Raw genomic sequence first — 23,548 nt, forward strand, 5'->3', positions numbered from 1 at the left:
GAGCTTAGAGCTTGCCACACATCTGCGTTCACTGTTCGACAGGTAGCGGAAGGCAAGGCGCGCTATTTGCTGCGTTTTCTCGACGACCAGAGCCCGTTGATGTGCATGTAAGCGTAGCATATGAAACAAGAATAGCACGAAGCATTCGTATGGCATCAGATGGCGATCATATGTTTCTGTGTGCACCACTGGTTTACAGCAAAGTGAATAGCGCAAACTGAGAGCACTGGGTTGTAGTCCCAGTGGCGCAGTTGGTTAGCCCACGGTACCTATAAGCAGTAGCCGTGAGCAATGCCGGGATTGTGAATTCGAGCCTCACGGTGAGCATAATTTTATTTCGTAGCAGCATTCTGTGACAGCAACAGGAGGCTAGTTTTCAGATGTATCAGCTATTTGAGTTACATAATTGTGTATTCGAGACACTAGCTGCGTCTTCCTCGGTAGTATAGTGGTTAGTATCCCCGCCTGTCACGCGGGAGACCGCGGTCCGATTCCCCGCCAGGCGGCATATCCGATTTTTAGTTGCAGCACTATCACCCGCCGAACTTAGTGAAGGACGTTGGCGGCTATTAGCACCATGTGTCTATCACACTGGCAACTGCCTACAGCTCATCCTCGGTAGTATAGTGGTTAGTATCCCCGCCTGTCACGCGGGAGACCGGGGTTCGATTCCCCGCCGGGGAGATGCGATTTTTATCTCACAAACCTGCTAGAGTGTTGCTCGTGCGTGGGTCGGAAGATCAAGGAGTATAGGTGGTGCAAAAACATAAACAAAAGCTACAATTTAGGAAGTGGTTCTCGCATTCTTCACACGAGGAGAATTACGAGGTTTGCTGTTGAATCTGAATCAAAACACCCCAGCAGTCGCTCTGGGCGTAATAATCGAGCTCGGCACAGTCTGCAAATAAAATAATTTTAGCAGAGCGTGGTTTCGATCAACGGACATCTGGGTTATGGGCCAACACGCTTCCACTGCGCCACTCTGCTGTGCGTTGATGCTCTGTCTCTTCGCTAAGTGAAGAGGGACACTTGGAAAGTGTTGCCTGCGTCGCTTTCACATGCCTGTCCTTAGTTGCGTATCATCTCGTACAGCTCTCAGCTTGACTTGTCTCGACTTTGCTCGACTGACGCTACGCTGACGCTTGCAGGCAGCGATATTTACCACGATCGCGTCGACATGCAGCTGCGAGATGCACAGGAGTAACAAAGCACTCCACGATGCGGCGACATACGAAATCCACTGCCCAGCTACGCGTCGCAACTAACAAAATACCGACTCTGCCAGGATTCGAACCTGGAATCTTCTGATCCGTAGTCAGACGCGTTATCCGTTGCGCCACAGAGCCACTGGCAGCACTTTCGATTACTAGACAAGGGCACTTCGCTAAGACACGTGTTCTCCATGGCTCAGCAAGCTCCCAAGGAAGGTAGCTCTCGTTCAGCTGCGTGGCCACAGTGCGCCTGCAGAGCTTAGAGCTTGCCACACATCTGCGTTCACTGTTCGACAGGTAGCGGAAGGCAAGGCGCGCTATTTGCTGCGTTTTCTCGACGACCAGAGCCCGTTGATGTGCATGTAAGCGTAGCATATGAAACAAGAATAGCACGAAGCATTCGTATGGCATCAGGTGGCGATCATATGTTTCTGTGTGCACCACTGGTTTACAGCAAAGTGAATAGCGCAAACTGAGAGCACTGGGTTGTAGTCCCAGTGGCGCAGTTGGTTAGCCCACGGTACCTATAAGCAGTAGCCGTGAGCAATGCCGGGATTGTGAATTCGAGCCTCACGGTGAGCATAATTTTATTTCGTAGCAGCATTCTGTGACAGCAACAGGAGGCTAGTTTTCAGATGTATCAGCTATTTGAGTTACATAATTGTGTATTCGAGACACTAGCTGCGTCTTCCTCGGTAGTATAGTGGTTAGTATCCCCGCCTGTCACGCGGGAGACCGCGGTCCGATTCCCCGCCAGGCGGCATATCCGATTTTTAGTTGCAGCACTATCACCCGCCGAACTTAGTGAAGGACGTTGGCGGCTATTAGCACCATGTGTCTATCACACTGGCAACTGCCTACAGCTCATCCTCGGTAGTATAGTGGTTAGTATCCCCGCCTGTCACGCGGGAGACCGGGGTTCGATTCCCCGCCGGGGAGATGCGATTTTTATCTCACAAACCTGCTAGAGTGTTGCTCGTGCGTGGGTCGGAAGATCAAGGAGTATAGGTGGTGCAAAAACATAAACAAAGGCTACAATTTAGGAAGTGGTTCTCGCATTCTTCACACGAGGAGAATTACGAGGTTTGCTGTTGAATCTGAATCAAAACACCCCAGCAGTCGCTCTGGGCGTAATAATCGAGCTCGGCACAGTCTGCAAATAAAATAATTTTAGCAGAGCGTGGTTTCGATCCACGGACCTCTGGGTTATGGGCCCAGCACGCTTCCACTGCGCCACTCTGCTGTGCGTTGATGCTCTGTCTCTTCGCTACGTGAAGAGAGACACTTGGAAAGTGTTGCCTGCGTCGCTTTCACACGCCTGTCCTTAGTTGCGTATCATCTCGTACAGCTCTCAGCTTGACTTGTCTCGACTTTGCTCGACTGACGCTACGCTGACGCTTGCAGGCAGCGATATTTACCACGATCGCGTAGACATGCAGCTGCGAGATGCACAGGAGTAACAAAGCACTCCACGATGCGGCGACATACGAAATCCACTGCCCAGCTACGCGTCGCAACTAACAAAATACCGACTCTGCCAGGATTCGAACCTGGAATCTTCTGATCAGTAGTCAGACGCGTTATCCGTTGCGCCACAGAGCCACTGGCAGCACTTTCGATTACTAGACAAGGGCACTTCGCTAAGACACGTGTTCTCCATGGCTCAGCAAGCTCCCAAGGAAGGTAGCTCTCGTTCAGCTGCGTGGCCACAGTGCGCCTGCAGAGCTTAGAGCTTGCCACACATCTGCGTTCACTGTTCGACAGGTAGCGGAAGGCAAGGCGCGCTATTTGCTGCGTTTTCTCGACGACCAGAGCCCGTTGATGTGCATGTAAGCGTAGCATATGAAACAAGAATAGCACGAAGCATTCGTATGGCATCAGGTGGCGATCATATGTTTCTGTGTGCACCACTGGTTTACAGCAAAGTGAATAGCGCAAACTGAGAGCACTGGGTTGTAGTCCCAGTGGCGCAGTTGGTTAGCCCACGGTACCTATAAGCAGTAGCCGTGAGCAATGCCGGGATTGTGAATTCGAGCCTCACGGTGAGCATAATTTTATTTCGTAGCAGCATTCTGTGACAGCAACAGGAGGCTAGTTTTCAGATGTATCAGCTATTTGAGTTACATAATTGTGTATTCGAGACACTAGCTGCGTCTTCCTCGGTAGTATAGTGGTTAGTATCCCCGCCTGTCACGCGGGAGACCGCGGTCCGATTCCCCGCCAGGCGGCATATCCGATTTTTAGTTGCAGCACTATCACCCGCCGAACTTAGTGAAGGACGTTGGCGGCTATTAGCACCATGTGTCTATCACACTGGCAACTGCCTACAGCTCATCCTCGGTAGTATAGTGGTTAGTATCCCCGCCTGTCACGCGGGAGACCGGGGTTCGATTCCCCGCCGGGGAGATGCGATTTTTATCTCACAAACCTGCTAGAGTGTTGCTCGTGCGTGGGTCGGAAGATCAAGGAGTATAGGTGGTGCAAAAACATAAACAAAAGCTACAATTTAGGAAGTGGTTCTCGCATTCTTCACACGAGGAGAATTACGAGGTTTGCTGTTGAATCTGAATCAAAACACCCCAGCAGTCGCTCTGGGCGTAATAATCGAGCTCGGCACAGTCTGCAAATAAAATAATTTTAGCAGAGCGTGGTTTCGATCAACGGACATCTGGGTTATGGGCCAACACGCTTCCACTGCGCCACTCTGCTGTGCGTTGATGCTCTGTCTCTTCGCTAAGTGAAGAGGGACACTTGGAAAGTGTTGCCTGCGTCGCTTTCACATGCCTGTCCTTAGTTGCGTATCATCTCGTACAGCTCTCAGCTTGACTTGTCTCGACTTTGCTCGACTGACGCTACGCTGACGCTTGCAGGCAGCGATATTTACCACGATCGCGTCGACATGCAGCTGCGAGATGCACAGGAGTAACAAAGCACTCCACGATGCGGCGACATACGAAATCCACTGCCCAGCTACGCGTCGCAACTAACAAAATACCGACTCTGCCAGGATTCGAACCTGGAATCTTCTGATCCGTAGTCAGACGCGTTATCCGTTGCGCCACAGAGCCACTGGCAGCAGTTTCTATTACTAGACAAGGGCACTTCGCTAAGACACGTGTTCTCCATGGCTCAGCAAGCTCCCAAGGAAGGTAGCTCTCGTTCAGCTGCGTGGCCACAGTGCGCCTGCAGAGCTTAGAGCTTGCCACACATCTGCGTTCACTGTTCGACAGGTAGCGGAAGGCAAGGCGCGCTATTTGCTGCGTTTTCTCGACGACCAGAGCCCGTTGATGTGCATGTAAGCGTAGCATATGAAACAAGAATAGCACGAAGCATTCGTATGGCATCAGGTGGCGATCATATGTTTCTGTGTGCACCACTGGTTTACAGCAAAGTGAATAGCGCAAACTGAGAGCACTGGGTTGTAGTCCCAGTGGCGCAGTTGGTTAGCCCACGGTACCTATAAGCAGTAGCCGTGAGCAATGCCGGGATTGTGAATTCGAGCCTCACGGTGAGCATAATTTTATTTCGTAGCAGCATTCTGTGACAGCAACAGGAGGCTAGTTTTCAGATGTATCAGCTATTTGAGTTACATAATTGTGTATTCGAGACACTAGCTGCGTCTTCCTCGGTAGTATAGTGGTTAGTATCCCCGCCTGTCACGCGGGAGACCGCGGTCCGATTCCCCGCCAGGCGGCATATCCGATTTTTAGTTGCAGCACTATCACCCGCCGAACTTAGTGAAGGACGTTGGCGGCTATTAGCACCATGTGTCTATCACACTGGCAACTGCCTACAGCTCATCCTCGGTAGTATAGTGGTTAGTATCCCCGCCTGTCACGCGGGAGACCGGGGTTCGATTCCCCGCCGGGGAGATGCGATTTTTATCTCACAAACCTGCTAGAGTGTTGCTCGTGCGTGGGTCGGAAGATCAAGGAGTATAGGTGGTGCAAAAACATAAACAAAAGCTACAATTTAGGAAGTGGTTCTCGCATTCTTCACACGAGGAGAATTACGAGGTTTGCTGTTGAATCTGAATCAAAACACCCCAGCAGTCGCTCTGGGCGTAATAATCGAGCTCGGCACAGTCTGCAAATAAAATAATTTTAGCAGAGCGTGGTTTCGATCAACGGACCTCTGGGTTACGGGCCCAGCACGCTTCCACTGCGCCACTCTGCTGTGCGTTGATGCTCTGTCTCTTCGCTAAGTGAAGAGGGACACTTGGAAAGTGTTGCCTGCGTCGCTTTCACACGCCTGTCCTTAGTTGCGTATCATCTCGTACAGCTCTCAGCTTGACTTGTCTCGACTTTGCTCGACTGACGCTACGCTGACGCTTGCAGGCAGCGATATTTACCACGATCGCGTCGACATGCAGCTGCGAGATGCACAGGAGTAACAAAGCACTCCACGATGCGGCGACATACGAAATCCACTGCCCAGCTACGCGTCGCAACTAACAAACTACCGACTCTGCCAGGATTCGAACCTGGAATCTTCTGATCCGTAGTCAGACGCGTTATCCGTTGCGCCACAGAGCCACTGGCAGCAGTTTCGATTACTAGACAAGGGCACTTCGCTAAGACACGTGTTCTCCATGGCTCAGCAAGCTCCCAAGGAAGGTAGCTCTCGTTCAGCTGCGTGGCCACAGTGCGCCTGCAGAGCTTAGAGCTTGCCACACATCTGCGTTCACTGTTCGACAGGTAGCGGAAGGCAAGGCGCGCTATTTGCTGCGTTTTCTCGACGACCAGAGCCCGTTGATGTGCATGTAAGCGTAGCATATGAAACAAGAATAGCACGAAGCATTCGTATGGCATCAGGTGGCGATCATATGTTTCTGTGTGCACCACTGGTTTACAGCAAAGTGAATAGCGCAAACTGAGAGCACTGGGTTGTAGTCCCAGTGGCGCAGTTGGTTAGCCCACGGTACCTATAAGCAGTAGCCGTGAGCAATGCCGGGATTGTGAATTCGAGCCTCACGGTGAGCATAATTTTATTTCGTAGCAGCATTCTGTGACAGCAACAGGAGGCTAGTTTTCAGATGTATCAGCTATTTGAGTTACATAATTGTGTATTCGAGACACTAGCTGCGTCTTCCTCGGTAGTATAGTGGTTAGTATCCCCGCCTGTCACGCGGGAGACCGCGGTCCGATTCCCCGCCAGGCGGCATATCCGATTTTTAGTTGCAGCACTATCACCCGCCGAACTTAGTGAAGGACGTTGGCGGCTATTAGCACCATGTGTCTATCACACTGGCAACTGCCTACAGCTCATCCTCGGTAGTATAGGGGTTAGTATCCCCGCCTGTCACGCGGGAGACCGGGGTTCGATTCCCCGCCGGGGAGATGCGATTTTTATCTCACAAACCTGCTAGAGTGTTGCTCGTGCGTGGGTCGGAAGATCAAGGAGTATAGGTGGTGCAAAAACATAAACAAAAGCTACAATTTAGGAAGTGGTTCTCGCATTCTTCACACGAGGAGAATTACGAGGTTTGCTGTTGAATCTGAATCAAAACACCCCAGCAGTCGCTCTGGGCGTAATAATCGAGCTCGGCACAGTCTGCAAATAAAATAATTTTAGCAGAGCGTGGTTTCGATCAACGGACCTCTGGGTTACGGGCCCAGCACGCTTCCACTGCGCCACTCTGCTGTGCGTTGATGCTCTGTCTCTTCGCTAAGTGAAGAGGGACACTTGGAAAGTGTTGCCTGCGTCGCTTTCACACGCCTGTCCTTAGTTGCGTATCATCTCGTACAGCTCTCAGCTTGACTTGTCTCGACTTTGCTCGACTGACGCTACGCTGACGCTTGCAGGCAGCGATATTTACCACGATCGCGTCGACATGCAGCTGCGAGATGCACAGGAGTAACAAAGCACTCCACGATGCGGCGACATACGAAATCCACTGCCCAGCTACGCGTCGCAACTAACAAAATACCGACTCTGCCAGGATTCGAACCTGGAATCTTCTGATCCGTAGTCAGACGCGTTATCCGTTGCGCCACAGAGCCACTGGCAGCAGTTTCGATTACTAGACAAGGGCACTTCGCTAAGACACGTGTTCTCCATGGCTCAGCAAGCTCCCAAGGAAGGTAGCTCTCGTTCAGCTGCGTGGCCACAGTGCGCCTGCAGAGCTTAGAGCTTGCCACACATCTGCGTTCACTGTTCGACAGGTAGCGGAAGGCAAGGCGCGCTATTTGCTGCGTTTTCTCGACGACCAGAGCCCGTTGATGTGCATGTAAGCGTAGCATATGAAACAAGAATAGCACGAAGCATTCGTATGGCATCAGGTGGCGATCATATGTTTCTGTGTGCACCACTGGTTTACAGCAAAGTGAATAGCGCAAACTGAGAGCACTGGGTTGTAGTCCCAGTGGCGCAGTTGGTTAGCCCACGGTACGTATAAGCAGTAGCCGTGAGCAATGCCGGGATTGTGAATTCGAGCCTCACGGTGAGCATAATTTTATTTCGTAGCAGCATTCTGTGACAGCAACAGGAGGCTAGTTTTCAGATGTATCAGCTATTTGAGTTACATAATTGTGTATTCGAGACACTAGCTGCGTCTTCCTCGGTAGTATAGTGGTTAGTATCCCCGCCTGTCACGCGGGAGACCGCGGTCCGATTCCCCGCCAGGCGGCATATCCGATTTTTAGTTGCAGCACTATCACCCGCCGAACTTAGTGAAGGACGTTGGCGGCTATTAGCACCATGTGTCTATCACACTGGCAACTGCCTACAGCTCATCCTCGGTAGTATAGGGGTTAGTATCCCCGCCTGTCACGCGGGAGACCGGGGTTCGATTCCCCGCCGGGGAGATGCGATTTTTATCTCACAAACCTGCTAGAGTGTTGCTCGTGCGTGGGTCGGAAGATCAAGGAGTATAGGTGGTGCAAAAACATAAACAAAAGCTACAATTTAGGAAGTGGTTCTCGCATTCTTCACACGAGGAGAATTACGAGGTTCGCTGTTGAATCTGAATCAAAACACCCCAGCAGTCGCTCTGGGCGTAATAATCGAGCTCGGCACAGTCTGCAAATAAAATAATTTTAGCAGAGCGTGGTTTCGATCAACGGACCTCTGGGTTATGGGCCTAGCACGCTTCCACTGCGCCACTCTGCTGTGCGTTGATGCTCTGTCTCTTCGCTAAGTGAAGAGGGACACTTGGAAATTGTTGCCTGCGTCGCTTTCACACGCCTGTCCTTAGTTGCGTATCATCTCGTACAGCTCTCAGCTTGACTTGTCTCGACTTTGCTCGACTGACGCTACGCTGACGCTTGCAGGCAGCGATATTTACCACGATCGCGTCGACATGCAGCTGCGAGATGCACAGGAGTAACAAAGCACTCAACGATGCGGCGACATACGAAATCCACTGCCCAGCTACGCGTCGCAACTAACAAAATACCGACTCTGCCAGGATTCGAACCTGGAATCTTCTGATCCGTAGTCAGACGCGTTATCCGTTGCGCCACAGAGCCACTGGCAGCAGTTTCTATTACTAGACAAGGGCACTTCGCTAAGACACGTGTTCTCCATGGCTCAGCAAGCTCCCAAGGAAGGTAGCTCTCGTTCAGCTGCGTGGCCACAGTGCGCCTACAGAGCTTAGAGCTTGCCACACATCTGCGTTCACTGTTCGACAAGTAGCGGAAGGCAAGGCGCGCTATTTGCTGCGTTTTCTCGACGACCAGAGCCCGTTGATGTGCATGTAAGCGTAGCATATGAAACAAGAATAGCACGAAGCATTCGTATGGCATCAGGTGGCGATCATATGTTTCTGTGTGCACCACTGGTTTACAGCAAAGTGAATAGCGCAAACTGAGAGCACTGGGTTGTAGTCCCAGTGGCGCAGTTGGTTAGCCCACGGTACCTATAAGCAGTAGCCGTGAGCAATGCCGGGATTGTGAATTCGAGCCTCACGGTGAGCATAATTTTATTTCGTAGCAGCATTCTGTGACAGCAACAGGAGGCTAGTTTTCAGATGTATCAGCTATTTGAGTTACATAATTGTGTATTCGAGACACTAGCTGCGTCTTCCTCGGTAGTATAGTGGTTAGTATCCCCGCCTGTCACGCGGGAGACCGCGGTCCGATTCCCCGCCAGGCGGCATATCCGATTTTTAGTTGCAGCACTATCACCCGCCGAACTTAGTGAAGGACGTTGGCGGCTATTAGCACCATGTGTCTATCACACTGGCAACTGCCTACAGCTCATCCTCGGTAGTATAGTGGTTAGTATCCCCGCCTGTCACGCGGGAGACCGGGGTTCGATTCCCCGCCGGGGAGATATGATTTTTATCTCACAAACCTGCTAGAGTGTTGCTCGTGCGTGGGTCGGAAGATCAAGGAGTATAGGTGGTGCAAAAACATAAACAAAAGCTACAATTTAGGAAGTGGTTCTCGCATTCTTCACACGAGGAGAATTACGAGGTTTGCTGTTGAATCTGAATCAAAACACCCCAGCAGTCGCTCTGGGCGTAATAATCGAGCTCGGCACAGTCTGCAAATAAATTAATTTTAGCAGAGCGTGGTTTCGATCAACGGACCTCTGGGTTATGGGCCTAGCACGCTTCCACTGCGCCACTCTGCTGTGCGTTGATGCTCTGTCTCTTCGCTAAGTGAAGAGGGACACTTGGAAAGTGTTGCCTGCGTCGCTTTCACACGCCTGTCCTTAGTTGCGTATCATCTCGTACAGCTCTCAGCTTGACTTGTCTCGACTTTGCTCGACTGACGCTACGCTGACGCTTGCAGGCAGCGATATTTACCACGATCGCGTCGACATGCAGCTGCGAGATGCACAGGAGTAACAAAGCACTCCACGATGCGGCGACATACGAAATCCACTGCCCAGCTACGCGTCGCAACTAACAAAATACCGACCCTGCCAGGATTCGAAACTGGAATCTTCTGATCCGTAGTCTGACGCGTTATCCGTTGCGCCACAGAGCCACTGGCAGCAGTTTCGATTACTAGACAAGGGCACTTCGCTAAGACACGTGTTCTCCATGGCTCAGTAAGCTCCCAAGGAAGGTAGCTCTCGTTCAGCTGCGTGGCCACAGTGCGCCTGCAGAGCTTAGAGCTTGCCACACATCTGCGTTCACTGTTCGACAGGTAGCGGAAGGCAAGGCGCGCTATTTGCTGCGTTTTCTCGACGACCAGAGCCCGTTGATGTGCATGTAAGCGTAGCATATGAAACAAGAATAGCACGAAGCATTCGTATGGCATCAGGTGGCGATCATATGTTTCTGTGTGCACCACTGGTTTACAGCAAAGTGAATAGCGCAAACTGAGAGCACTGGGTTGTAGTCCCAGTGGCGCAGTTGGTTAGCCCACGGTACCTATAAGCAGTAGCCGTGAGCAATGCCGGGATTGTGAATTCGAGCCTCACGGTGAGCATAATTTTATTTCGTAGCAGCATTCTGTGACAGCAACAGGAGGCTAGTTTTCAGATGTATCAGCTATTTGAGTTACATAATTGTGTATTCGAGACACTAGCTGCGTCTTCCTCGGTAGTATAGTGGTTAGTATCCCCGCCTGTCACGCGGGAGACCGCGGTCCGATTCCCCGCCAGGCGGCATATCCGATTTTTAGTTGCAGCACTATCACCCGCCGAACTTAGTGAAGGACGTTGGCGGCTATTAGCACCATGTGTCTATCACACTGGCAACTGCCTACAGCTCATCCTCGGTAGTATAGTGGTTAGCATCCCCGCCTGTCACGCGGGAGACCGGGGTTCGATTCCCCGCCGGGGAGATGCGATTTTTATCTCACAAACCTGCTAGAGTGTTGCTCGTGCGTGGGTCGGAAGATCAAGGAGTATAGGTGGTGCAAAAACATAAACAAAAGCTACAATTTAGGAAGTGGTTCTCGCATTCTTCACACGAGGAGAATTACGAGGTTTGCTGTTGAATCTGAATCAAAACACCCCAGCAGTCGCTCTGGGCGTAATAATCGAGCTCGGCACAGTCTGCAAATAAAATAATTTTAGCAGAGCGTGGTTTCGATCAACGGACCTCTGGGTTATGGGCCCAGCACGCTTCCACTGCGCCACTCTGCTGTGCGTTGATGCTCTGTCTCTTCGCTAAGTGAAGAGGGACACTTGGAAAGTGTTGCCTGCGTCGCTTTCACATGTCTCGACTTTGCTCGACTGACGCTACGCTGACGCTTGCAGGCAGCGATATTTACCACGATCGCGTCGACATGCAGCTGCGAGATGCACAGGAGTAACAAAGCACTCCACGATGCGGCGACATACGAAATCCACTGCCCAGCTACGCGTCGCAACTAACAAAATACCGACCCTGCCAGGATTCGAAACTGGAATCTTCTGATCCGTAGTCAGACGCGTTATCCGTTGCGCCACAGAGCCACTGGCAGCAGTTTCGATTACTAGACAAGGGCACTTCGCTAAGACACGTGTTCTCCATGGCTCAGCAAGCTCCCAAGGAAGGTAGCTCTCGTTCAGCTGCGTGGCCACAGTGCGCCTGCAGAGCTTAGAGCTTGCCACACATCTGCGTTCACTGTTCGACAGGTAGCGGAAGGCAAGGCGCGCTATTTGCTGCGTTTTCTCGACGACCAGAGCCCGTTGATGTGCATGTAAGCGTAGCATATGAAACAAGAATAGCACGAAGCATTCGTATGGCATCAGGTGGCGATAATATGTTTCTGTGTGCACCACTGGTTTACAGCAAAGTGAATAGCGCAAACTGAGAGCACTGGGTTGTAGTCCCAGTGGCGCAGTTGGTTAGCCCACGGTACCTATAAGCAGTAGCCGTGAGCAATGCCGGGATTGTGAATACGAGCCTCACGGTGAGCATAATTTTATTTCGTAGCAGCATTCTGTGACAGCAACAGGAGGCTAGTTTTCAGATGTATCAGCTATTTGAGTTACATAATTGTGTATTCGAGACACTAGCTGCGTCTTCCTCGGTAGTATAGTGGTTAGTATCCCCGCCTGTCACGCGGGAGACCGCGGTCCGATTCCCCGCCAGGCGGCATATCCGATTTTTAGTTGCAGCACTATCACCCGCCGAACTTAGTGAAGGACGTTGGCGGCTATTAGCACCATGTGTCTATCACACTGGCAACTGCCTACAGCTCATCCTCGGTAGTATAGTGGTTAGTATCCCCGCCTGTCACGCGGGAGACCGGGGTTCGATTCCCCGCCGGGGAGATGCGATTTTTATCTCACAAACCTGCTAGAGTGTTGCTCGTGCGTGGGTCGGAAGATCAAGGAGTATAGGTGGTGCAAAAACATAAACAAAAGCTACAATTTAGGAAGTGGTTCTCGCATTCTTCACACGAGGAGAATTACGAGGTTTGCTGTTGAATCTGAATCAAAACACCCCAGCAGTCGCTCTGGGCGTAATAATCGAGCTCGGCACAGTCTGCAAATAAAATAATTTTAGCAGAGCGTGGTTTCGATCAACGGACCTCTGGGTTATGGGCCCAGCACGCTTCCACTGCGCCACTCTGCTGTGCGTTGATGCTCTGTCTCTTCGCTAAGTGAAGAGGCACACTTGGAAAGTGTTGCCTGCGTCGCTTTCACATGTCTCGACTTTGCTCGACTGACGCTACGCTGACGCTTGCAGGCAGCGATATTTACCACGATCGCGTCGACATGCAGCTGCGAGATGCACAGGAGTAACAAAGCACTCCACGATGCGGCGACATACGAAATCCACTGCCCAGCTACGCGTCGCAACTAACAAACTACCGACTCTGCCAGGATTCGAACCTGGAATCTTCTGATCCGTAGTCAGACGCGTTATCCGTTGCGCCACAGAGCCACTGGCAGCAGTTTCGATTACTAGACAAGGGCACTTCGCTAAGACACGTGTTCTCCATGGCTCAGCAAGCTCCCAAGGAAGGTAGCTCTCGTTCAGCTGCGTGGCCACAGTGCGCCTGCAGAGCTTAGAGCTTGCCACACATCTGCGTTCACTGTTCGACAGGTAGCGGAAGGCAAGGCGCGCTATTTGCTGCGTTTTCTCGACGACCAGAGCCCGTTGATGTGCATGTAAGCGTAGCATATGAAACAAGAATAGCACGAAGCATTCGTATGGCATCAGGTGGCGATCATATGTTTCTGTGTGCACCACTGGTTTACAGCAAAGTGAATAGCGCAAACTGAGAGCACTGGGTTGTAGTCCCAGTGGCGCAGTTGGTTAGCCCACGGTACCTATAAGCAGTAGCCGTGAGCAATGCCGGGATTGTGAATTCGAGCCTCACGGTGAGCATAATTTTATTTCGTAGCAGCATTCTGTGACAGCAACAGGAGGCTAGTTTTCAGATGTATCAGCTATTTGAGTTACATAATTGTGTATTCGAGACACTAGCTGCGTCTTCCTCGGTAGTATAGTGGTTAGTATCCCCGCCTGTCACGCGGGAGACCGCGGTCCGATTCCCCGCCAGGCGGCATATCCGATTTTTAGTTGCAGCACTATCACCCGCCGAACTTAGTGAAGGACGTTGGCGGCTATTAGCACCATGTGTCTATCACACTGGCAACTGCCTACAGCTCATCCTCGGTAGTATAGTGGTTAGTATCCCCGCCTGTCACGCGGGAGACCGGGGTTCGATTCCCCGCCGGGGAGATGCGATTTTTATCTCACAAACCTGCTAGAGTGTTGCTCGTGCGTGGGTCGGAAGATCAAGGAGTATAGGTGGTGCAAAAACATAAACAAAAGCTACAATTTAGGAAGTGGTTCTCGCATTCTTCACACGAGGAGAATTACGAGGTTTGCTGTTGAATCTGAATCAAAACACCCCAGCAGTCGCTCTGGGCGTAATAATCGAGCTCGGCACAGTCTGCAAATAAAATAATTTTAGCAGAGCGTGGTTTCGATCAACGGACCTCTGGGTTATGGGCCCAGCACGCTTCCACTGCGCCACTCTGCTGTGCGTTGATGCTCTGTCTCTTCGCTAAGTGAAGAGGGACACTTGGAAAGTGTTGCCTGCGTCGCTTTCACATGTCTCGACTTTGCTCGACTGACGCTACGCTGACGCTTGCAGGCAGCGATATTTACCACGATCGCGTCGACATGCAGCTGCGAGATGCACAGGAGTAACAAAGCACTCCACGATGCGGCGACATACGAAATCCACTGCCCAGCTACGCGTCGCAACTAACAAAATACCGACTCTGCCAGGATTCGAACCTGGAATCTTCTGATCCGTAGTCAGACGCGTTATCCGTTGCGCCACAGAACCACTGGCAGCAGTTTCGTTTACTAGACAAGGGCACTTCGCTAAGACACGTGTTCTCCATGGCTCAGCAAGCTCCCAAGGAAGGTAGCTCTCGTTCAGCTGCGTGGCCACAGTGCGCCTGCAGAGCTTAGAGCTTGCCACACATCTGCGTTCACTGTTCGACAGGTAGCGGAAGGCAAGGCGCGCTATTTGCTGCGTTTTCTCGACGACCAGAGCCCGTTGATGTGCATGTAAGCGTAGCATATGAAACAAGAATAGCACGAAGCATTCGTATGGCATCAGGTGGCGATCATATGTTTCTGTGTGCACCACTGGTTTACAGCAAAGTGAATAGCGCAAACTGAGAGCACTGGGTTGTAGTCCCAGTGGCGCAGTTGGTTAGCCCACGGTACCTATAAGCAGTAGCCGTGAGCAATGCCGGGATTGTGAATACGAGCCTCACGGTGAGCATAATTTTATTTCGTAGCAGCATTCTGTGACAGCAACAGGAGGCTAGTTTTCAGATGTATCAGCTATTTGAGTTACATAATTGTGTATTCGAGACACTAGCTGCGTCTTCCTCGGTAGTATAGTGGTTAGTATCCCCGCCTGTCACGCGGGAGACCGCGGTCCGATTCCCCGCCAGGCGGCATATCCGATTTTTAGTTGCAGCACTATCACCCGCCGAACTTAGTGAAGGACGTTGGCGGCTATTAGCACCATGTGTCTATCACACTGGCAACTGCCTACAGCTCATCCTCGGTAGTATAGTGGTTAGTATCCCCGCCTGTCACGCGGGAGACCGGGGTTCGATTCCCCGCCGGGGAGATGCGATTTTTATCTCACAAACCTGCTAGAGTGTTGCTCGTGCGTGGGTCGGAAGATCAAGGAGTATAGGTGGTGCAAAAACATAAACAAAAGCTACAATTTAGGAAGTGGTTCTCGCATTCTTCACACGAGGAGAATTACGAGGTTTGCTGTTGAATCTGAATCAAAACACCCCAGCAGTCGCTCTGGGCGTAATAATCGAGCTCGGCACAGTCTGCAAATAAAATAATTTTAGCAGAGCGTGGTTTCGATCAACGGACCTCTGGGTTATGGGCCCAGCACGCTTCCACTGCGCCACTCTGCTGTGCGTTGATGCTCTGTCTCTTCGCTAAGTGAAGAGGGACACTTGGAAAGTGTTGCCTGCGTCGCTTTCACATGTCTCGACTTTGCTCGACTGACGCTACGCTGACGCTTGCAGGCAGCGATATTTACCACGATCGCGTCGACATGCAGCTGCGAGATGCACAGGAGTAACAAAGCACTCCACGATGCGGCGACATACGAAATCCACTGCCCAGCTACGCGTCGCAACTAACAAAATACCGACTCTGCCAGGATTCGAACCTGGAATCTTCTGATCCGTAGTCAGACGCGTTATCCGTTGCGCCACAGAGCCACTGGCAGCAGTTTCGATTACTAGACAAGGGCACTTCGCTAAGACACGTGTTCTCCATGGCTCAGCAAGCTCCCAAGGAAGGTAGCTCTCGTTCAGCTGCGTGGCCACAGTGCGCCTGCAGAGCTTAGAGCTTGCCACACATCTGCGTTCACTGTTCGACAGGTAGCGGAAGGCAAGGCGCGCTATTTGCTGCGTTTTCTCGACGACCAGAGCCCGTTGATGTGCATGTAAGCGTAGCATATGAAACAAGAATAGCACGAAGCATTCGTATGGCATCAGGTGGCGATAATATGTTTCTGTGTGCACCACTGGTTTACAGCAAAGTGAATAGCGCAAACTGAGAGCACTGGGTTGTAGTCCCAGTGGCGCAGTTGGTTAGCCCACGGTACCTATAAGCAGTAGCCGTGAGCAATGCCGGGATTGTGAATTCGAGCCTCACGGTGAGCATAATTTTATTTCGTAGCAGCATTCTGTGACAGCAACAGGAGGCTAGTTTTCAGATGTATCAGCTATTTGAGTTACATAATTGTGTATTCGAGACACTAGCTGCGTCTTCCTCGGTAGTATAGTGGTTAGTATCCCCGCCTGTCACGCGGGAGACCGCGGTCCGATTCCCCGCCAGGCGGCATATCCGATTTTTAGTTGCAGCACTATCACCCGCCGAACTTAGTGAAGGACGTTGGCGGCTATTAGCACCATGTGTCTATCACACTGGCAACTGCCTACAGCTCATCCTCGGTAGTATAGTGGTTAGTATCCCCGCCTGTCACGCGGGAGACCGGGGTTCGATTCCCCGCCGGGGAGATGCGATTTTTATCTCACAAACCTGCTAGAGTGTTGCTCGTGCGTGGGTCGGAAGATCAAGGAGTATAGGTGGTGCAAAAACATAAACAAAAGCTACAATTTAGGAAGTGGTTCTCGCATTCTTCACACGAGGAGAATTACGAGGTTTGCTGTTGAATCTGAATCAAAACACCCCAGCAGTCGCTCTGGGCGTAATAATCGAGCTCGGCACAGTCTGCAAATAAAATAATTTTAGCAGAGCGTGGTTTCGATCAACGGACCTCTGGGTTATGGGCCCAGCACGCTTCCACTGCGCCACTCTGCTGTGCGTTGATGCTCTGTCTCTTCGCTAAGTGAAGAGGCACACTTGGAAAGTGTTGCCTGCGTCGCTTTCACATGTCTCGACTTTGCTCGACTGACGCTACGCTGACGCTTGCAGGCAGCGATATTTACCACGATCGCGTCGACATGCAGCTGCGAGATGCACAGGAGTAACAAAGCACTCCACGATGCGGCGACATACGAAATCCACTGCCCAGCTACGCGTCGCAACTAACAAACTACCGACTCTGCCAGGATTCGAACCTGGAATCTTCTGATCCGTAGTCAGACGCGTTATCCGTTGCGCCACAGAGCCACTGGCAGCAGTTTCGATTACTAGACAAGGGCACTTCGCTAAGACACGTGTTCTCCATGGCTCAGCAAGCTCCCAAGGAAGGTAGCTCTCGTTCAGCTGCGTGGCCACAGTGCGCCTGCAGAGCTTAGAGCTTGCCACACATCTGCGTTCACTGTTCGACAGGTAGCGGAAGGCAAGGCGCGCTATTTGCTGCGTTTTCTCGACGACCAGAGCCCGTTGATGTGCATGTAAGCGTAGCATATGAAACAAGAATAGCACGAAGCATTCGTATGGCATCAGGTGGCGATCATATGTTTCTGTGTGCACCACTGGTTTACAGCAAAGTGAATAGCGCAAACTGAGAGCACTGGGTTGTAGTCCCAGTGGCGCAGTTGGTTAGCCCACGGTACCTATAAGCAGTAGCCGTGAGCAATGCCGGGATTGTGAATTCGAGCCTCACGGTGAGCATAATTTTATTTCGTAGCAGCATTCTGTGACAGCAACAGGAGGCTAGTTTTCAGATGTATCAGCTATTTGAGTTACATAATTGTGTATTCGAGACACTAGCTGCGTCTTCCTCGGTAGTATAGTGGTTAGTATCCCCGCCTGTCACGCGGGAGACCGCGGTCCGATTCCCCGCCAGGCGGCATATCCGATTTTTAGTTGCAGCACTATCACCCGCCGAACTTAGTGAAGGACGTTGGCGGCTATTAGCACCATGTGTCTATCACACTGGCAACTGCCTACAGCTCATCCTCGGTAGTATAGTGGTTAGTATCCCCGCCTGTCACGCGGGAGACCGGGGTTCGATTCCCCGCCGGGGAGATGCGATTTTTATCTCACAAACCTGCTAGAGTGTTGCTCGTGCGTGGGTCGGAAGATCAAGGAGTATAGGTGGTGCAAAAACATAAACAAAAGCTACAATTTAGGAAGTGGTTCTCGCATTCTTCACACGAGGAGAATTACGAGGTTTGCTGTTGAATCTGAATCAAAACACCCCAGCAGTCGCTCTGGGCGTAATAATCGAGCTCGGCACAGTCTGCAAATAAAATAATTTTAGCAGACCGTGGTTTCGATCAACGGACCTCTGGGTTATGGGCCCAGCACGCTTCCACTGCGCCACTCTGCTGTGCGTTGATGCTCTGTCTCTTCGCTAAGTGAAGAGGGACACTTGGAAAGTGTTGCCTGCGTCGCTTTCACATGTCTCGACTTTGCTCGACTGACGCTACGCTGACGCTTGCAGGCAGCGATATTTACCACGATCGCGTCGACATGCAGCTGCGAGATGCACAGGAGTAACAAAGCACTCCACGATGCGGCGACATACGAAATCCACTGCCCAGCTACGCGTCGCAACTAACAAAATACCGACTCTGCCAGGATTCGAACCTGGAATCTTCTGATCCGTAGTCAGACGCGTTATCCGTTGCGCCACAGAACCACTGGCAGCAGTTTCGTTTACTAGACAAGGGCACTTCGCTAAGACACGTGTTCTCCATGGCTCAGCAAGCTCCCAAGGAAGGTAGCTCTCGTTCAGCTGCGTGGCCACAGTGCGCCTGCAGAGCTTAGAGCTTGCCACACATCTGCGTTCACTGTTCGACAGGTAGCGGAAGGCAAGGCGCGCTATTTGCTGCGTTTTCTCGACGACCAGAGCCCGTTGATGTGCATGTAAGCGTAGCATATGAAACAAGAATAGCACGAAGCATTCGTATGGCATCAGGTGGCGATCATATGTTTCTGTGTGCACCACTGGTTTACAGCAAAGTGAATAGCGCAAACTGAGAGCACTGGGTTGTAGTCCCAGTGGCGCAGTTGGTTAGCCCACGGTACCTATAAGCAGTAGCCGTGAGCAATGCCGGGATTGTGAATTCGAGCCTCACGGTGAGCATAATTTTATTTCGTAGCAGCATTCTGTGACAGAAACAGGAGGCTAGTTTTCAGATGTATCAGCTATTTGAGTTACATAATTGTGTATTCGAGACACTAGCTGCGTCTTCCTCGGTAGTATAGTGGTTAGTATCCCCGCCTGTCACGCGGGAGACCGCGGTCCGATTCCCCGCCAGGCGGCATATCCGATTTTTAGTTGCAGCACTATCACCCGCCGAACTTAGTGAAGGACGTTGGCGGCTATTAGCACCATGTGTCTATCACACTGGCAACTGCCTACAGCTCATCCTCGGTAGTATAGTGGTTAGTATCCCCGCCTGTCACGCGGGAGACCGGGGTTCGATTCCCCGCCGGGGAGATGCGATTTTTATCTCACAAACCTGCTAGAGTGTTGCTCGTGCGTGGGTCGGAAGATCAAGGAGTATAGGTGGTGCAAAAACATAAACAAAAGCTACAATTTAGGAAGTGGTTCTCGCATTCTTCACACGAGGAGAATTACGAGGTTTGCTGTTGAATCTGAATCAAAACACCCCAGCAGTCGCTCTGGGCGTAATAATCGAGCTCGGCACAGTCTGCAAATAAAATAATTTTAGCAGAGCGTGGTTTCGATCAACGGACCTCTGGGTTATGGGCCCAGCACGCTTCCACTGCGCCACTCTGCTGTGCGTTGATGCTCTGTCTCTTCGCTAAGTGAAGAGGGACACTTGGAAAGTGTTGCCTGCGTCGCTTTCACATGTCTCGACTTTGCTCGACTGACGCTACGCTGACGCTTGCAGGCAGCGATATTTACCACGATCGCGTCGACATGCAGCTGCGAGATGCACAGGAGTAACAAAGCACTCCACGATGCGGCGACATACGAAATCCACTGCCCAGCTACGCGTCGCAACTAACAAAATACCGACTCTGCCAGGATTCGAACCTGGAATCTTCTGATCCGTAGTCAGACGCGTTATCCGTTGCGCCACAGAGCCACTGGCAGCAGTTTCGATTACTAGACAAGGGCACTTCGCTAAGACACGTGTTCTCCATGGCTCAGCAAGCTCCCAAGGAAGGTAGCTCTCGTTCAGCTGCGTGGCCACAGTGCGCCTGCAGAGCTTAGAGCTTGCCACACATCTGCGTTCACTGTTCGACAGGTAGCGGAAGGCAAGGCGCGCTATTTGCTGCGTTTTCTCGACGACCAGAGCCCGTTGATGTGCATGTAAGCGTAGCATATGAAACAAGAATAGCACGAAGCATTCGTATGGCATCAGGTGGCGATAATATGTTTCTGTGTGCACCACTGGTTTACAGCAAAGTGAATAGCGCAAACTGAGAGCACTGGGTTGTAGTCCCAGTGGCGCAGTTGGTTAGCCCACGGTACCTATAAGCAGTAGCCGTGAGCAATGCCGGGATTGTGAATTCGAGCCTCACGGTGAGCATAATTTTATTTCGTAGCAGCATTCTGTGACAGCAACAGGAGGCTAGTTTTCAGATGTATCAGCTATTTGAGTTACATAATTGTGTATTCGAGACACTAGCTGCGTCTTCCTCGGTAGTATAGTGGTTAGTATCCCCGCCTGTCACGCGGGAGACCGCGGTCCGATTCCCCGCCAGGCGGCATATCCGATTTTTAGTTGCAGCACTATCACCCGCCGAACTTAGTGAAGGACGTTGGCGGCTATTAGCACCATGTGTCTATCACACTGGCAACTGCCTACAGCTCATCCTCGGTAGTATAGTGGTTAGTATCCCCGCCTGTCACGCGGGAGACCGGGGTTCGATTCCCCGCCGGGGAGATGCGATTTTTATCTCACAAACCTGCTAGAGTGTTGCTCGTGCGTGGGTCGGAAGATCAAGGAGTATAGGTGGTGCAAAAACATAAACAAAAGCTACAATTTAGGAAGTGGTTCTCGCATTCTTCACACGAGGAGAATTACGAGGTTTGCTGTTGAATCTGAATCAAAACACCCCAGCAGTCGCTCTGGGCGTAATAATCGAGCTCGACACAGTCTGCAAATAAAATAATTTTAGCAGAGCGTGGTTTCGATCAACGGACATCTGGGTTATGGGCCCAGCACGCTTCCACTGCGCCACTCTGCTGTGCGTTGATGCTCTGTCTCTTCGCTAAGTGAAGAGGGACACTTGGAAAGTGTTGCCTGCGTCGCTTTCACACGCCTGTCCTTAGTTGCGTATCATCTCGTACAGCTCTCAGCTTGACTTGTCTCGACTTTGCTCGACTGACGCTACGCTGACGCTTGCAGGCAGCGATATTTACCACGATCGCGTCGACATGCAGCTGCGAGATGCACAGGAGTAACAAAGCACTTCACGATGCGGCGACATACGAAATCCACTGCCCAGCTACGCGTCGCAACTAACAAAATACCGACTCTGCCAGGATTCGAACCTGGAATCTTCTGATCCGTAGTCAGACGCGTTATCCGTTGCGCCACAGAGCCACTGGCAGCAGTTTCGATTACTAGACAAGGGCACTTCGCTAAGACACGTGTTCTCCATGGCTCAGCAAGCTCCCAAGGAAGGTAGCTCTCGTTCAGCTGCGTGGCCACAGTGCGCCTGCAGAGCTTAGAGCTTGCCACACATCTGCGTTCACTGTTCGACAGGTAGCGGAAGGCAAGGCGCGCTATTTGCTGCGTTTTCTCGACGACCAGAGCCCGTTGATGTGCATGTAAGCGTAGCATATGAAACAAGAATAGCACGAAGCATTCGTATGGCATCAGGTGGCGATCATATGTTTCTGTGTGCACCACTGGTTTACAGCAAAGTGAATAGCGCAAACTGAGAGCACTGGGTTGTAGTCCCAGTGGCGCAGTTGGTTAGCCCACGGTACCTATAAGCAGTAGCCGTGAGCAATGCCGGGATTGTGAATTCGAGCCTCACGGTGAGCATAATTTTATTTCGTAGCAGCATTCTGTGACAGCAACAGGAGGCTAGTTTTCAGATGTATCAGCTATTTGAGTTACATAATTGTGTATTCGAGACACTAGCTGCGTCTTCCTCGGTAGTATAGTGGTTAGTATCCCCGCCTGTCACGCGGGAGACCGCGGTCCGATTCCCCGCCAGGCGGCATATCCGATTTTTAGTTGCAGCACTATCACCCGCCGAACTTAGTGAAGGACGTTGGCGGCTATTAGCACCATGTGTCTATCACACTGGCAACTGCCTACAGCTCATCCTCGGTAGTATAGTGGTTAGTATCCCCGCCTGTCACGCGGGAGACCGGGGTTCGATTCCCCGCCGGGGAGATGCGATTTTTATCTCACAAACCTGCTAGAGTGTTGCTCGTGCGTGGGTCGGAAGATCAAGGAGTATAGGTGGTGCAAAAACATAAACAAAAGCTACAATTTAGGAAGTGGTTCTCGCATTCTTCACACGAGGAGAATTACGAGGTTTGCTGTTGAATCTGAATCAAAACACCCCAGCAGTCGCTCTGGGCGTAATAATCGAGCTCGACACAGTCTGCAAATAAAATAATTTTAGCAGAGCGTGGTTTCGATCAACGGACATCTGGGTTATGGGCCCAGCACGCTTCCACTGCGCCACTCTGCTGTGCGTTGATGCTCTGTCTCTTCGCTAAGTGAAGAGGGACACTTGGAAAGTGTTGCCTGCGTCGCTTTCACACGCCTGTCCTTAGTTGCGTATCATCTCGTACAGCTCTCAGCTTGACTTGTCTCGACTTTGCTCGACTGACGCTACGCTGACGCTTGCAGGCAGCGATATTTACCACGATCGCGTCGACATGCAGCTGCGAGATGCACAGGAGTAACAAAGCACTTCACGATGCGGCGACATACGAAATCCACTGCCCAGCTACGCGTCGCAACTAACAAAATACCGACTCTGCCAGGATTCGAACCTGGAATCTTCTGATCCGTAGTCAGACGCGTTATCCGTTGCGCCACAGAGCCACTGGCAGCAGTTTCGATTACTAGACAAGGGCACTTCGCTAAGACACGTGTTCTCCATGGCTCAGCAAGCTCCCAAGGAAGGTAGCTCTCGTTCAGCTGCGTGGCCACAGTGCGCCTGCAGAGCTTAGAGCTTGCCACACATCTGCGTTCACTGTTCGACAGGTAGCGGAAGGCAAGGCGCGCTATTTGCTGCGTTTTCTCGACGACCAGAGCCCGTTGATGTGCATGTAAGCGTAGCATATGAAACAAGAATAGCACGAAGCATTCGTATGGCATCAGGTGGCGATCATATGTTTCTGTGTGCACCACTGGTTTACAGCAAAGTGAATAGCGCAAACTGAGAGCACTGGGTTGTAGTCCCAGTGGCGCAGTTGGTTAGCCCACGGTACCTATAAGCAGTAGCCGTGAGCAATGCCGGGATTGTGAATTCGAGCCTCACGGTGAGCATAATTTTATTTCGTAGCAGCATTCTGTGACAGCAACAGGAGGCTAGTTTTCAGATGTATCAGCTATTTGAGTTACATAAT

The 23,548-nt window shown here is 51.5% G+C and overlaps 32 non-coding genes across 32 annotated transcripts; 16 read left to right on the forward strand and 16 right to left on the reverse strand.

Annotated features, from left to right (window-relative positions):
* The first annotated feature begins 612 nt into the window (after positions 1-612).
* Positions 613-684, forward strand: Trnad-guc (transfer RNA aspartic acid (anticodon GUC)). Its single transcript has one exon. It is a non-coding gene; the product is annotated as a tRNA-Asp (tRNA).
* Positions 685-1,273: 589 nt separating this feature from the next.
* On the reverse strand, positions 1,274-1,346 carry Trnar-acg (transfer RNA arginine (anticodon ACG)). The gene has a single exon. It is a non-coding gene; the product is annotated as a tRNA-Arg (tRNA).
* Positions 1,347-2,078: 732 nt separating this feature from the next.
* On the forward strand, positions 2,079-2,150 carry Trnad-guc (transfer RNA aspartic acid (anticodon GUC)). Its single transcript has one exon. It is a non-coding gene; the product is annotated as a tRNA-Asp (tRNA).
* Positions 2,151-2,382: 232 nt separating this feature from the next.
* Positions 2,383-2,454, reverse strand: Trnam-cau (transfer RNA methionine (anticodon CAU)). Its single transcript has one exon. It is a non-coding gene; the product is annotated as a tRNA-Met (tRNA).
* Positions 2,455-2,740: 286 nt separating this feature from the next.
* Positions 2,741-2,813, reverse strand: Trnas-acu (transfer RNA serine (anticodon ACU)). Its single transcript has one exon. It is a non-coding gene; the product is annotated as a tRNA-Ser (tRNA).
* Positions 2,814-3,545: 732 nt separating this feature from the next.
* Trnad-guc (transfer RNA aspartic acid (anticodon GUC)) lies at positions 3,546-3,617 on the forward strand. Its single transcript has one exon. It is a non-coding gene; the product is annotated as a tRNA-Asp (tRNA).
* Positions 3,618-4,206: 589 nt separating this feature from the next.
* On the reverse strand, positions 4,207-4,279 carry Trnar-acg (transfer RNA arginine (anticodon ACG)). The gene has a single exon. It is a non-coding gene; the product is annotated as a tRNA-Arg (tRNA).
* Positions 4,280-5,011: 732 nt separating this feature from the next.
* On the forward strand, positions 5,012-5,083 carry Trnad-guc (transfer RNA aspartic acid (anticodon GUC)). The gene has a single exon. It is a non-coding gene; the product is annotated as a tRNA-Asp (tRNA).
* Positions 5,084-5,673: 590 nt separating this feature from the next.
* Positions 5,674-5,746, reverse strand: Trnar-acg (transfer RNA arginine (anticodon ACG)). The gene has a single exon. It is a non-coding gene; the product is annotated as a tRNA-Arg (tRNA).
* Positions 5,747-6,478: 732 nt separating this feature from the next.
* Positions 6,479-6,550, forward strand: Trnad-guc (transfer RNA aspartic acid (anticodon GUC)). Its single transcript has one exon. It is a non-coding gene; the product is annotated as a tRNA-Asp (tRNA).
* Positions 6,551-7,140: 590 nt separating this feature from the next.
* On the reverse strand, positions 7,141-7,213 carry Trnar-acg (transfer RNA arginine (anticodon ACG)). Its single transcript has one exon. It is a non-coding gene; the product is annotated as a tRNA-Arg (tRNA).
* A 732-nt stretch (positions 7,214-7,945) lies between these two features.
* Positions 7,946-8,017, forward strand: Trnad-guc (transfer RNA aspartic acid (anticodon GUC)). The gene has a single exon. It is a non-coding gene; the product is annotated as a tRNA-Asp (tRNA).
* Positions 8,018-8,607: 590 nt separating this feature from the next.
* On the reverse strand, positions 8,608-8,680 carry Trnar-acg (transfer RNA arginine (anticodon ACG)). The gene has a single exon. It is a non-coding gene; the product is annotated as a tRNA-Arg (tRNA).
* A 732-nt stretch (positions 8,681-9,412) lies between these two features.
* Positions 9,413-9,484, forward strand: Trnad-guc (transfer RNA aspartic acid (anticodon GUC)). The gene has a single exon. It is a non-coding gene; the product is annotated as a tRNA-Asp (tRNA).
* Positions 9,485-10,879: 1,395 nt separating this feature from the next.
* Positions 10,880-10,951, forward strand: Trnad-guc (transfer RNA aspartic acid (anticodon GUC)). The gene has a single exon. It is a non-coding gene; the product is annotated as a tRNA-Asp (tRNA).
* Positions 10,952-11,494: 543 nt separating this feature from the next.
* Trnar-acg (transfer RNA arginine (anticodon ACG)) lies at positions 11,495-11,567 on the reverse strand. The gene has a single exon. It is a non-coding gene; the product is annotated as a tRNA-Arg (tRNA).
* Positions 11,568-12,299: 732 nt separating this feature from the next.
* On the forward strand, positions 12,300-12,371 carry Trnad-guc (transfer RNA aspartic acid (anticodon GUC)). The gene has a single exon. It is a non-coding gene; the product is annotated as a tRNA-Asp (tRNA).
* Positions 12,372-12,914: 543 nt separating this feature from the next.
* Positions 12,915-12,987, reverse strand: Trnar-acg (transfer RNA arginine (anticodon ACG)). Its single transcript has one exon. It is a non-coding gene; the product is annotated as a tRNA-Arg (tRNA).
* Positions 12,988-13,719: 732 nt separating this feature from the next.
* Positions 13,720-13,791, forward strand: Trnad-guc (transfer RNA aspartic acid (anticodon GUC)). Its single transcript has one exon. It is a non-coding gene; the product is annotated as a tRNA-Asp (tRNA).
* Positions 13,792-14,334: 543 nt separating this feature from the next.
* On the reverse strand, positions 14,335-14,407 carry Trnar-acg (transfer RNA arginine (anticodon ACG)). The gene has a single exon. It is a non-coding gene; the product is annotated as a tRNA-Arg (tRNA).
* Positions 14,408-15,139: 732 nt separating this feature from the next.
* Trnad-guc (transfer RNA aspartic acid (anticodon GUC)) lies at positions 15,140-15,211 on the forward strand. Its single transcript has one exon. It is a non-coding gene; the product is annotated as a tRNA-Asp (tRNA).
* Positions 15,212-15,754: 543 nt separating this feature from the next.
* Positions 15,755-15,827, reverse strand: Trnar-acg (transfer RNA arginine (anticodon ACG)). The gene has a single exon. It is a non-coding gene; the product is annotated as a tRNA-Arg (tRNA).
* A 732-nt stretch (positions 15,828-16,559) lies between these two features.
* On the forward strand, positions 16,560-16,631 carry Trnad-guc (transfer RNA aspartic acid (anticodon GUC)). The gene has a single exon. It is a non-coding gene; the product is annotated as a tRNA-Asp (tRNA).
* A 543-nt stretch (positions 16,632-17,174) lies between these two features.
* On the reverse strand, positions 17,175-17,247 carry Trnar-acg (transfer RNA arginine (anticodon ACG)). The gene has a single exon. It is a non-coding gene; the product is annotated as a tRNA-Arg (tRNA).
* A 732-nt stretch (positions 17,248-17,979) lies between these two features.
* Positions 17,980-18,051, forward strand: Trnad-guc (transfer RNA aspartic acid (anticodon GUC)). Its single transcript has one exon. It is a non-coding gene; the product is annotated as a tRNA-Asp (tRNA).
* Positions 18,052-18,594: 543 nt separating this feature from the next.
* On the reverse strand, positions 18,595-18,667 carry Trnar-acg (transfer RNA arginine (anticodon ACG)). Its single transcript has one exon. It is a non-coding gene; the product is annotated as a tRNA-Arg (tRNA).
* A 732-nt stretch (positions 18,668-19,399) lies between these two features.
* On the forward strand, positions 19,400-19,471 carry Trnad-guc (transfer RNA aspartic acid (anticodon GUC)). The gene has a single exon. It is a non-coding gene; the product is annotated as a tRNA-Asp (tRNA).
* A 543-nt stretch (positions 19,472-20,014) lies between these two features.
* Positions 20,015-20,087, reverse strand: Trnar-acg (transfer RNA arginine (anticodon ACG)). Its single transcript has one exon. It is a non-coding gene; the product is annotated as a tRNA-Arg (tRNA).
* Positions 20,088-20,819: 732 nt separating this feature from the next.
* Trnad-guc (transfer RNA aspartic acid (anticodon GUC)) lies at positions 20,820-20,891 on the forward strand. The gene has a single exon. It is a non-coding gene; the product is annotated as a tRNA-Asp (tRNA).
* Positions 20,892-21,481: 590 nt separating this feature from the next.
* Positions 21,482-21,554, reverse strand: Trnar-acg (transfer RNA arginine (anticodon ACG)). Its single transcript has one exon. It is a non-coding gene; the product is annotated as a tRNA-Arg (tRNA).
* A 732-nt stretch (positions 21,555-22,286) lies between these two features.
* On the forward strand, positions 22,287-22,358 carry Trnad-guc (transfer RNA aspartic acid (anticodon GUC)). Its single transcript has one exon. It is a non-coding gene; the product is annotated as a tRNA-Asp (tRNA).
* Positions 22,359-22,948: 590 nt separating this feature from the next.
* Positions 22,949-23,021, reverse strand: Trnar-acg (transfer RNA arginine (anticodon ACG)). The gene has a single exon. It is a non-coding gene; the product is annotated as a tRNA-Arg (tRNA).
* Positions 23,022-23,548: the final 527 nt, after the last annotated feature.

Source organism: Schistocerca gregaria, chromosome 8, assembly GCF_023897955.1.
Source record: "Schistocerca gregaria isolate iqSchGreg1 chromosome 8, iqSchGreg1.2, whole genome shotgun sequence".
NCBI lineage: Eukaryota > Metazoa > Arthropoda > Insecta > Orthoptera > Acrididae > Schistocerca > Schistocerca gregaria.